Source organism: Protopterus annectens, chromosome 1.part1 (genome assembly GCF_019279795.1).
Source record: "Protopterus annectens isolate FY-2018-M chromosome 1.part1, PAN1.0, whole genome shotgun sequence".
Lineage (NCBI taxonomy): Eukaryota > Metazoa > Chordata > Ceratodontiformes > Protopteridae > Protopterus > Protopterus annectens.
Genome location: NC_056726.1, coordinates 1,096,618,242 through 1,096,630,741, shown reverse-complemented (window position 1 = coordinate 1,096,630,741; position 12,500 = coordinate 1,096,618,242). Strand labels below are relative to the sequence as shown.

General features: G+C 42.6%; 1 protein-coding gene across 1 annotated transcript in view; it reads left to right on the top strand.

The window, feature by feature from the left end:
- Positions 1–12,500, top strand: part of LOC122815448 (acetylserotonin O-methyltransferase-like) — a 485,689-nt gene that overhangs the window by 144,844 nt on the left and 328,345 nt on the right. The window lies entirely within an intron of this gene.

The following is a 12,500-nucleotide window of genomic DNA, read 5'->3' as shown; positions in this document are numbered from 1 at the left end:
GTTGAGACTTTGAGAGAACCAGACCATATGGACTAATACACCTTTTCTGAAGTAAAAGAAGTGTCTAACTTAATTATTGTCATTACTCAGTATGTGTAATTCACCACCTTTCTGGCCAAAGTCAGTAGTTTTCGGAGGGTTCAGAGGGACAGAGCTAAATTTTGTTTCAAAATCAGGGACATCCCTGAAAATTAGGGACAGTTTGGAGGTATAGCCTCTGCCCTAAATAGATATGCCAGTGTTTGTCCTGCTATGATACTGTGTGGGGGTTGTAAAGTGATGGTGTAACATTATTTCCTGCTAGAATGGCTGCTTCTCTTATCACAGTCATGTAATATAATCCCACAATAACTGTTGGTAAAGAGCCACAGAACAAGTTGTGTGGTATGGCATTCCTATTTTGCCTTTACATTCACTCATTCTGATGCATGATATATTTATTTCAGCACCAACTTGTTGTATATCTACCGTGGCTTAGTGGTACTTCATGCAGTGTAGTGTATACAAGGTCCAGGGTTCAAAACTGACAGAGGTGTTTTATTTTGCTGCTGAGCAGAACAAGGGCCCTCACATACAGAGTGACTAAGGCACTTTAAAGCAGTTGTAAGCAGGTTTGCATGGTTTTACGTGATGCTTAGCAACGCTTAGCTAAGCGCAAACAAGCATACACTAACGCAAACCTGCTAACTACTGCTCAATAGTGTTTACTCCCGCTAACCCTCGCGCTCATTTCTTTGAAAGAAAAGAAAAATGGGGAGATAGGAAAGTGGTGAGAAAGAGGCACAAAGAGGGAAAGACAGTAGGAAAAATAGCTCGGGATGTGCAGGACGGGTGTAGGGAAGGTCCATAGCTGCCCATTTCTTTAACAGCAACAGCTGTGCATATGGAATAAATTTGGAGTTAAATATGAAACCTTCAACCCCTGAGAGAGGGGTGAGGACAACAAAGTATGTTGTAATGCCAATTAAATTACATTTTATCTGTTCAGGGGACATGTGTGCAAAATGGGCAGCTATGTATGGGGCATAATTTTTTTTTGGGGGGAGCAGATTGCCCTTTTTTTTCAGGGGAGAGAATGTGGGTAGGTGAAGTAGGTATATTTGGGGAGGTAGGTTGGGGAGGTAAAAAGCAAGACAAAAAAGATGCTTACAGGTACGGAATATGACACATGTGGTGGGTGAACACCATTGACGGGGAGGTATGTTTGGAAATTGCAAGCCCATGAGCCCACAGATGGCAACAGTGGAACTGAGATCCCCACCCATGGGCAGTCACCACTGCACCTTCACAGCCCAGAGGGTGGCTGTGCTGGGAGCTGTGTAGAAGGGGCAGGCTGACCCAGGAGTTATGCCACTCATGCCTCATGCTGGCATAGAGGTTCTGCAACAGAATGCTCGATCTCGCTACGTACCATAGCCCAGACCATTTGAAGGGTGATAGGTGGCCCTCCTCCGCCCATGCTTGCACGGTGGGGCTGAGCCTCATCCCCTGCAGTGCTTCCATCCGAAGGTGGCACAAGGCCAATGAAGGAGGAGGACCCAGGCTGGGCACCGGACCTGCTGGTGCCAGGTGCCATGGCTAGCTGAGGAGAGTCAGGTGGCTCCGCTGGGACCGGCCTTCCCATATGAACTATATTTTGGAGAATTTAATACAGATATGGGTTAGTAACAGTCAACAGCATTCCTAGTTAGTTATAACAGCATGCAGAAGTATTCCCATTAACCCAAGACACAATAGTTTCAACAGTTGGAAAGCAAGCATAACACGTGCATATATAGAACAATAGTGGACATTACAACAGCATGCAGGTTTAATTGATGGCAACAGGCCACCAATATTGTGGTATTTGAACATGGCACATGCATAGAAATGAATGCAAATATTTATAAACCAGAAGGACATATATCCCAACAAATGTTTTAAGATTAGACATACCCATTGAGGTGTGGAATTGAATTTTTTATGCACATACAGTAGGGTGGAAAAGATAGCTCAATTATCAACTTATATATCCTCCTAGTTTAAACTACATTCCTATTAACTGCAGTTATATGTCCCTTACATGTATTATTACACTACCCAATGTCCTTCTATTGTGCAATTGGATTTTGCTAGATCATTATATACATGAGCTGTATCTTACGTACAAACTGTCCAGGATGCAAATGTTACTGCAACATATTTTGAGAGTTGCTCACACACACACTACTGCTGAGATGGTACATTGACAGCTTTACTTTCATATAATTATCTAGATATGTTCAGGTGAAAGTATCAGTTATATGTTAACAGCTCCCTACATTTCTGGCAGCACACTGACATTTCTGGGGAACACAATACCAAGCTACTCATGTGCCAGATTAACCTGTACATGCTGGCCATGAACCAATAGTTAAGGGCTGTGAGTATGCATAAAAGCTACTGGCACTCCCTTCATCCACTTTATATGGGCCTACCCAAGTGTGGGTTAACTAACACTGCTTAATACAACAGTACTATTTCTAAAATGCAACAGTACAACAACATATCAAAGAAAATCACACAGATGCACTCCAGGAATTATACCTTTATTAAAGAATTATTACACCTTTATTTATTGGATTAAAGCACTTTTTTGAAGGCTCTCTCATTTATTTTATATAACAGTACATGCAGAATAATTATTACCTGCCTGGTGATGCAGCCTTTGCAGCCTATCTTCATGGGCTTGCTGATTCATAGCCCGGACACCTGCAGCTGTGAAGTAAATGCAGTGATAATGAGACATACCTATCCATAGTATAGATAAGAATAGCAATCTTAAATATTTAATACAATGGCTACTTACTCAGTAGTGGGGCATTTTCCATCCCACAGGCCTCCTGGATCCACTGGTCCAGTTGATCCTCCTTATGTCGCTTCAGGTCAGAATAATGGTGCCTGACCTGCTCACCAGTCCGAGGAATGCCAGTGGCACTGGTGAGATCACGAGCTAGACAGTTCCAGGCCTCCATTTTGTACTGGGTGCCCTGGTACTGGCCCCGTAGGAGTCTTTCCTCATGATTGTGGACAAGGAGCCAAACCATTACTTTGGTCTCCTTAATGCTCCAAAGTTGCACTCGAAATCGAGTGCCTTCTTCAACAACAGCCATGCTGACTGCAGAAGGGAGCTACAACCAGTTATGGCAAGTATTCCTGCCTTTGGAGCTTAAATATGCCATATTTCCCACACTTATTTGTGATTGGCCAATTTTGAAAAAACTCAGCTGTAGGCACACCTGCTTAGCTGATGTTAGCAATGTTTAATATTCCTTTGACAGATATGTGTCTGTTGAAAGTGCATGGTTATGAAATGCTGTCATGGCTTAGTGGTTATGTATTGTAACTATAGTGCACAGTATCCTGAGTTCGAGCCCTGTCACTGTTTTTTATTTTCCTACTAGCCAGACCTGAATGGTTAAGGTACAGTAAAGGAAGTGTGGCCATGTTTAGCCGACTTTGCTCAACTTTGCCCAACTTTGCTCAGCATTGCTCGATGTTGCCTGATGTTGCCCAACATTGCTCGACATTGCCCGATGTTGCTCTGGTTAGCATGGTGTGCAGCTACATGCAAAGACATTGCACTAGTTAACGCAGTGCTCAGCTACGAGCAATTAAATATAAATATGCTCAATACTGGTAAAATATGCTTAGCAGTGCTTTACATTGCTTAAAACAAGTTACTCATGCAACAGTATGCATAACCATTTCACCCTCCTATATATGTGTATATATATATATATATATATATATATATATATATATATATATATATATATAAAATTCGTTCACTACTACATATAACATTTCAATGCTTTTTACAAAACTTCAAATAATACATGTCAGGAAATATTTCTGTATACAGATTTCCAACAGAAAATGAAAAGTGTAGTGGTGGGACTTGAACTGGGAATGCCTCCTCTTTGTGCGAAAGCTCTAACCACTACGCAATCGCTATTGTGCTTAATTTTCATATAATTTTCTTATTATCCTCTTCTGTGTCTAAACTGCTAACTGTAGCTAAGCAATGGGCAAACCTGTGCAAACGTGCAAATATGGGCAGCTATATCGGAAATGAAAAAAAAAAAACATTTCTTTTACTTTTTATATTTGTACGGGGTTTATGATATGGGGGAGTGTAGTGTTAGAATGCACACACGTGAGCGGACTCGCTCATTTAACTAGACATTTCCCAATTTTCAAACTTGCAGGGGCATGGATTTTTGGACTGATCGGCAGTCCGACATGCCCCCTACACTCGTCCACGCTCCGTGTTAGTTTTAGAGTTGAGGCAGTGCACCCTCATTAATATGCATGGCGCATTGCCGTCTTACTCTTAGACTGGCTCTTCCATGTAAGACTAATTTAGTCTTACACAGAAGATTAGTGAATCCTGGGGAGTGCTATGCATTTAATGCATTTACATTTTCACTATTTATCCAAAAAAATTGTAGCCAGTAATAATAAATTCTTGCAGCATTCAACACTACTGGGAAGTTAAATGACGTCAGCAAAAAAAAAGTTCTGGTGAGACAGTGAGTGGAGTTTCATTCACAGAGCAGTATGTTAATATCTAAGGGTCACGGTAAAAAGTTCAACAATTACATTTCATTTTATATAGGTGCAAAAATGCACAGTGCTACATCACTACTTTAAGTTTCATTTAAAATTATTTCAGGGATGTGATACAGCTATCAAGTTAAATGTAATTGCTACAGGCAAGACCTTAAAAAAGCTGCCCAATTAGTGTTGTATAGATTTTAGTAAAGTATTATAGTTTCTAAATATTCATAAAGTTAAAAAAGGTAAGTAGCACTATAGAGCAAATTTAAATAAAATTTATAGACACAAGTTAACACAAACTATGGTAATTATGCTTCAAGATCACTTAGAAAGTTATCTTTTACTGCAGATTTCAATTAGTCTTCAGAAAATAGCCATCATGCTTGATAGGCTATACAATATACAGCAGCAAAAAAAGCTGCCAAGAAGGGGATTCCTCTATATCCAATGCAGTGAAAGGAGATTAAGGTAAAATGTATAACAGAGGTGAGCCAAGTGGGCTCAATGGTTGAGGCAAATCTGGCGAAGATCCAAGATATGCAGGAAAATGCTAATAAAAAAAGCAGAATGCAAAGTTACCATCCAGTACCGTGAGTAAGGTTGTATGTGTACAAAACAGAACAAGGGGCACTTTTGTCCTAAATACCAAACATTATTAGCTAAGCAGCTGATAAAGTACAACCATCAGCTACTAGGTTATGTGGGTTTTCAGAAAATTTAACATATCATAAAGTATATGTTTTGGAAAAAACTATGTAAAGAAATTCAGGAGGAGTGTATAATATGTCTGCAGATTTACCCTACATTAAAAAAACCTCAGTTGCATAGAGTGCCAGTTTCAGGGGAAGCACGGTACAGTATACAGTTAGATTTTGCAGGACCTCTTCCTCCAGCAAAAGGGGGTTGAATAATGTACAGGTTTTGAATATATCACTCATACATCAAAACTTAGACTTAAAGGCTCTAAAAACTATAAATCTGGGTAATATAAAAATCAAATCATAAAGTTAAGAGACTTCAATCCAAACAGGCCATAAATGCTCAAGCAACTAGTGGTCAAAACTAAAATTGCAAGTTTATTCAAATCATAAAGTTAAAAGACTTAAATCCAAACAGACCATTAATGCTCAAGTGATACCTAGTGGTCAAAATTAAAATTGCAGTTTTACCAAATACAATTTTTTTGTATTTTCAAATTATGAGTCAAGTAACCTAAAGCTGTATACAGTAGTTAGCAATAAAGATGTAAGTTAACTATAGAAGTAAGTCCCAGTAGACTTTTGTCAGGGACCTCAGGGCCAACTTTTAGATTAGGGGCTTCCATTTTAAAGTATTTATTAAACATTAGACAGGCTAAAGGGTAAAATAAATTGTGTTTCATTCATGCATAAAAGACAGTTAAGTAAAAAAAAAATAAGCCAAAAATGTGCAGACAGAATGTTCTTTTCTCAAGGGAAGATACATTCTTGCTAGCTACAGAATGTTCTTTAATGAAATGTTGTACAAAACAAGAAAAAGCCTGAGACCAAGGTTAAAAAAAGTTAAATAAGAAAAATTACTGGATTGAAGCAGTATAATATGTTGTTTTCAGGATTGCAGTTCAGTTAAGGTTTGTAAGTTTATTCAACCTGTTACCTCAGAAAAGATGACAGACACTCGAGCCAGAGGACAGAAAACAGGTCATATAAAGACTGTTTTTGTTTGCATTGTTCAGGACAATCAGAATATAATGTGCAGTAACTTTAAACACTAATTGTTTATCCATACTGTTTTCAAACATTGTAAACATTTAATAAAAGCTTATTAAATGAACTACAGTATTTGAATAATTAATTCAAAAAATTTGACAAGACTTGGCCATAAAGGAGAGACTCACACCTGTTCAGCATGAGCTTGGATAATTAACAGATAAAGACTTTTGTTTCTCAGCCTCAATGCATACACACACGCACCCACAACCAGATCTACTCACACACACACACACACACACACACACACACACACACACACACACACACACACACACACACACACACACACACACACAAAATCTCTGCATTTCCTCTAACCCCCACATCATGATCAGCCAGGCAGACACACAAAGATGCACCCAACCACTCATAGTTCTGCAGACACATACATTATGCCAGACACACACACACACACACACACACACACACACACACACACACACACACACACACACACACACACACACACACACACACTTATCTTACCTTTTCCTTGGTCTCTTTCCCTGGTCCTTGGCCAAGAGTTGTGATGCTACAGACCATGTAAGATCACTCTAGTAGAGCTTTTTCTGAATCTGAAAGGGTCATCGCCAGTTGTAGGCACCTCGGCCAATATCTTTTTATGTATTATAACCTGGGTGTTTAAATACTCTGTTCATATTTCTTGAGATATATTTGAGTAAATACTGTTGTTTTGTATATCTCTATTTCAGCCTCCCTGTGAAATACAAAGACAGTGATTAAACTATCTGCCAATGATAACCATTTATCTGAGCTGCAGTAATTTTGGAATGAGTAAAATAAAGTTTGGAAGTATATAGGTTCATAGGTTAGTTCATAGGTTGGTACTAGGCTATCGGTCCAAGGGCATATACAAGCCTAGCCATAACAATTACCTGGCTACTTCTTCCCACAGTATTTACTGTATGGGGATTTATACCCACATAGTGCTGTTGGGGAGTTTGTTACTGCAAAAAAAAGAAGTTATGTCTTACCATAATGTTCCATCTGTATTGTTGATCCTCGTTCAGTCATTATGCATGGGTATTGGTTCCGAGCTCGGAACCAAGCCGGCCATTTTCCAAGCTCGCTTCAGCTTCAAACTCTCGAGCTAAACTCTTACCCTCAATCCCCCTCTCCCTGTTACCTCAGATTGAGTTTGCAAGTCAAAGAAGGTAGAGGCTACCTCTGGTCAAATAACCTAAGAGAACCGGATGGTGAGATCCACTAGAAACCACAGGAGGGGAAAGGAGGGATGGTCATAATGACTGAACAAGGATCAACAATACAGATGGAACGTTATGGTAAGACATAACATCTTTATCTGATATTGTTAATCCTCGTTCATTCCTTACACATGGGACAGAGTCCCCAGCTACCTCTATTCCTGGGAGGCTCTCATGGATGGACATTCCTGAGCACCATAGAACTGAAAGATGCTCTTCCCCTAGAGGCCAAATCCAATTTGTAATGATATGAAGGTATGAGGTGTAGCCCAAGTTGCAGATGTACAGATGTCATGTAAAGAAGCTCTGGCATGGAAGGCAGCAGAAGCTGCCACCGACCTTGCTGAATGAGATTTCATGGTAGTAGGCAACGAGATATTATGTTGTGTATAAATAAAGGTCACACAGTCCTTCAACCATCTAGCTAATGTGACCTTAGCAACAGCAGATCCTAATCTAGGTCCAGAAAAAGCCAAAAATAACTGGTCAGATTTATGAAACGGTTTACTCCTGTTTAAGTAAAAATGGATTTGTCTGTGTATATCTAGGGTATGTAGGCAATACTCTCCTCTGTGTGAATGATTGGAAAAGAAAACAGGCAATTCAATGTCTTGATTAATGGACATTTCAGAGATCACTTTAGGCAGAAATGACAGATTAGTTCTCAGAGACACTATCTCTATGAAAAATCAAGTATGGACTCTTGATACATAAAGTGTGAAGCTCAGAAATACATCTGGCAGAAGTAATGGCGACCAAAAATAAGGTTTTCCATGACAAATACTTGAGGTCGCAAAAAGAGGCTGGTTCGAAAGGTGACATCGTCGGAGCTTGTAGAACTAATGATAAATCCCATGGTTGAATAGGTTCTCTAAAAGGTGGCTTCAGATGATTCACACCATTTATGAAGGTCTTGCACAATTTATGGGACATAAGAAAGGAATCTTGGACACCCTCATGAAAATTAGAACTTGCAGCCCAATGAACACTAATGGTAGAGGCTGATAGACCCGATTGAAACAGGTCGGCCAGATAGTCTAGTATTATCGACACTGGTGCTGAAAAGGGGTCTACTTGTTTATCTTTCAGCCAACAGGTAAATCTTTTCCACTTGCTCAGATAAGTAATTCTAGTGGAAGACTTATGAGAAGCAATGAGAATATCACGTACTGGTAAAGAAAGATCATTCTGCCTGGCAATCAAGGGAATTGGAGTAGCCAAGCCGTGAACTTCAGGCTGTTCAAGTTGGGATGAATCAGGTTCTGTGTATGTGAGATCAACTTCAGGGTTGGATGGAGAATCCATGGTTGATCTAGTAGGTGAGGCCAAAGGAAGGGGAACCAAATCTGTCAAGGCCAATATGGTGCTATGAGGATCACCTTGCTCTTCAACCAATGGGCTTTCTTCAGAAACTGGGGAATGATGGGAAAGGGTAGAAAAGTGTAAAGAAGACCCAAGGGCCAATCATGGACTAGAGCATCCCTGGGTGACTTTCCTGGAGGGGGAATCAGGGTGAAGTAGTTGCTGCATTTGTAGTTGGTCGGGGATGCAAAGAGGTCACAGCAAGGATGGCCCCAGCAATGGAAGATTTCTGCCGCTATCAAGGGATTCAGGGACCACTCATGAGGTTGAAGAATGCACCTGCTGAGTCTGTCTGCTATCACGTTGGAACTCCTGGGAATGTGCATTGCTAGAAGAAAATGGTTGGTAGCCATCACCCATTGCCATATCCTCATGGCCTCTCGACAAAGGGGTTAAGATTTGGTTCCACCTTGCTTGTTGATATACCAGACCACTGCCATGTTGTCTGATTGAATCGCAATTGTCCCAGATGGAAGCAGGGGATGGAATGCTTGCAACGCCGGAAGCACCGCCCTCAGCTCTAGAACATTTATATGCAGATGGGCCTCCAGTTTGGACCAAGTGCCTTGGGCTGTCTGTCCCTGACATAGCCCCCCACCCCATCAGGGAAGCGTTCATGGTCACTGTGGCCTTGGGTTGCTGGGGGACAAGGGGTGAGACCATTGTGAGAGACTGTGTGTCATCCACCAATTTAAATCCTGTTTGCACCTGTTGGTTACGCGAATCAAGGCTGAAAGAGGATGCTGAAAAGGATACCACTGGGTGCATAGTAACCATTGTAGAAGCCTCATGTGAAACCTGGCCAGGGAAACAATGGTGATGGAGGCTGCCGTGGAACCCAACAGCTGTAGAACCGAGTGAGCAGTGGATTTTTCCTTTGAAAGGATTGGCATTAGTTGTTGCTTTATCCTTAGTATTCTGTGCTCTGGAATAGCAGCTCTGCAGTTTTTTTGTGTCCAAGATAACCCCTATGAATTCTATCAACTGAGATGGGGTGAGATTGGATTTTTGCCAGTTTATGGTTATGCCTAGCCTTTGAGCAGCGAGGAGAGAGTATGCCAGGGTTTTTTTCAGTAGATGTCTGGTGGGGGCAGAAATGAGCCAGTCGTCTAGGTATGGAAACACCTGGAATCCTTGAAGTCACAAGTGAGCTGTGACAACTGCCATGCACTTTGTGAACACTCTGGGGGCTGTAGAGAGTTCAAAGGGCAGTACACTGAACTGGTAGTGACTGGCTCCCACATGGAAGCGCAGAAATCTTCTTGATGGCCTGTCCACATTTATGTGGTAGTACACATCTTGAAGATCTATAGAGCACATCCAATAGTCTTTTTCCAAAAGCGGGAGGATAGACTGTATTGTGACCATCCAGAAATGTTGTACTCTCACAAACTTGTTCAATACACTGAGATCCAAAACTGGTCTCCAGTCCCTGGTTTTCTTTGGCACCAAAAATAGTCTTGAGTAGAATCCGGATCCTATCTGGTCTGGAGGGACTATTTGGATGACTCTCTTTCTTAGCAGCTTTTGTATCTCTAGTGCTGCTTCTTCCCTTTGACTGGGTGGAACGTCGGGAAGATTTTTTGAAGGGACGGGACAAAGATCGAAAGGGATATGATAACCTCTGGTTATAATCCTTTGTACCCAGGAATTGGTGGTGATGGTTAGCCCGGCAGAAGGGTACAAGAAGAAACGTCCCCCAACCACCGCCAAAGGAAAGGAGTTGCGCCGCTCTTCAGGAGTGCTGGTAGGATTGACCAGGGAAAGAATCCCTGGAACCCTGGTTACGTGGACTTCCTCTGCCCCAAAAGGAGTGTCTTCCCTGTGAGTTTCCCCCTCTGCCTCTGGGGGAGTACTCAGCCTGTTTGTCACGGAAAGGACCCTGAGATTTCTTGAACCATATCTTCCCACTCTTTTGGTTTTGGGAGAAAGCACATTGAGGGGAAGAATAACGGACACCTACAGCAGAAAGGGTCTTACCGTCCTGTTCACATCTGGCCAGTGTGCTTTTAACTTTGGTCCCAAACAACGAGGAGGCCTCAATGGGGGCATTAAGAAAAGAAGACTTAAATGGTTCCACAAAGTTGCACAAGCACATCCAGGCGTGTTGTCTCAGGACCGCAGCTGAACCCACTGCTCTAGTTGCTCCTTCTGATGCATGAGATATCAGTTGCATAGAGGAGTTAGATATAGATTCAATGGTGGCCAGCTGAGGCCACTTTATAACAGACCTCATCAAACATGGCACCAGCCAAGGTTTCAGAGAGCTCAGAAACCGGATCCCTTTGAAGACTGGTAAAATGTGCCATATAATTCAGGGACCTGATAGCAAAGGTGGGCTTCCCTATCCTGTCCAAGGCCCGGGACTCTTTGATAGGTGGAATGACAGTCTGGCTTTCTTCTTCTGCCAGATCCTTTTTTGTTGCGGCCACCACCACCAAAACATCCACAGGAAGACCTTTGGACCAATGGGGATCTGAAGCAGGAGGGGACAAGATCTTATCTGGCCTCCGGGGAATAGCTTAGATGGTATCAGGAGCCTTCCAACATGCTACACGATGAGCTGGACAAGTTCATCGGAAGGTGGAGTAATCCAGGAGGTAGGGGGCTGGGCAAGAAAGGCCTGCAGGGACACAGATTCCTCAGAGGTCAGATTAGAGGACTGCCAGTCACCTCTCTGTTTCAGGATCTTGAGGATATCACCAAAGGATACCTCAGAGGGTGACCAAGGGAATCCTTCCCCCTCATCAAAATCTGTGTCTTCGGTGAGGGACTCCTCTGTGGAGTCCATGTGCTTCCTCTTACACTTACTTTTCCGGCAGACCTCCTCAGTGGGAGAAGCTGGAGAAGACAGCGGAAAAGGGGATTCCTGAGGGAATATGTCCTGCGGCCCTTGCACCCGGTGTCCATTAGGTGCGACTTGTGAAACCAGTGTACCAGAGGAGGGCAGAGGTATAGACAGTCCGGTATCACCAGCAGCAGCAAAAGCTTTCTCCATCAGTTGGAAGGCCGGTCCATCTGAAGAGGAGTGCATGTCTAGGACAGGGATCGCCCCTCCCCTAAGTGGCTCAGCCTGCTGACCCAGAGTCTCTGGATGGCTGTGGAGCAGCAAACTATGCGTGTCACAACTGACATCCTGGGTCGTAGCAAAACTTTCCTGCCATGAAGGCAACTGTGGTTCCTTAGTGAGATCCATAAAGGGGACCGCAGAAGGGGAAGACTGTGCTATATCCAAGGACTTCAAAGGCAATGAAGGAGGAGAATAAGAAGGGGTCTTTGGAGATGGGTGATCACCTCCCAAGGAAGTATAGTTCCTGAGGGGTGGGATACCTCTGGCCAAGAGTACCTGGTCTACAAGACGCAACACATCATGTTCGGAAAGGCTTCTAGTGGACCTCATGGAGACTGAGGGAGAAACAGGCCTGTCCACAGAAGAGACAGACTCGGTGCCCATCTCATCTGACCACACCGAGGACAATGGTGCCGAGAGAGACTGGACTACTGTTGCCAGCACTGAAGAAGTCATCGGTGCCAAAGTCATGGTCTGCACTGACACAGTGATTGGTGCCGAAGTGGTTGT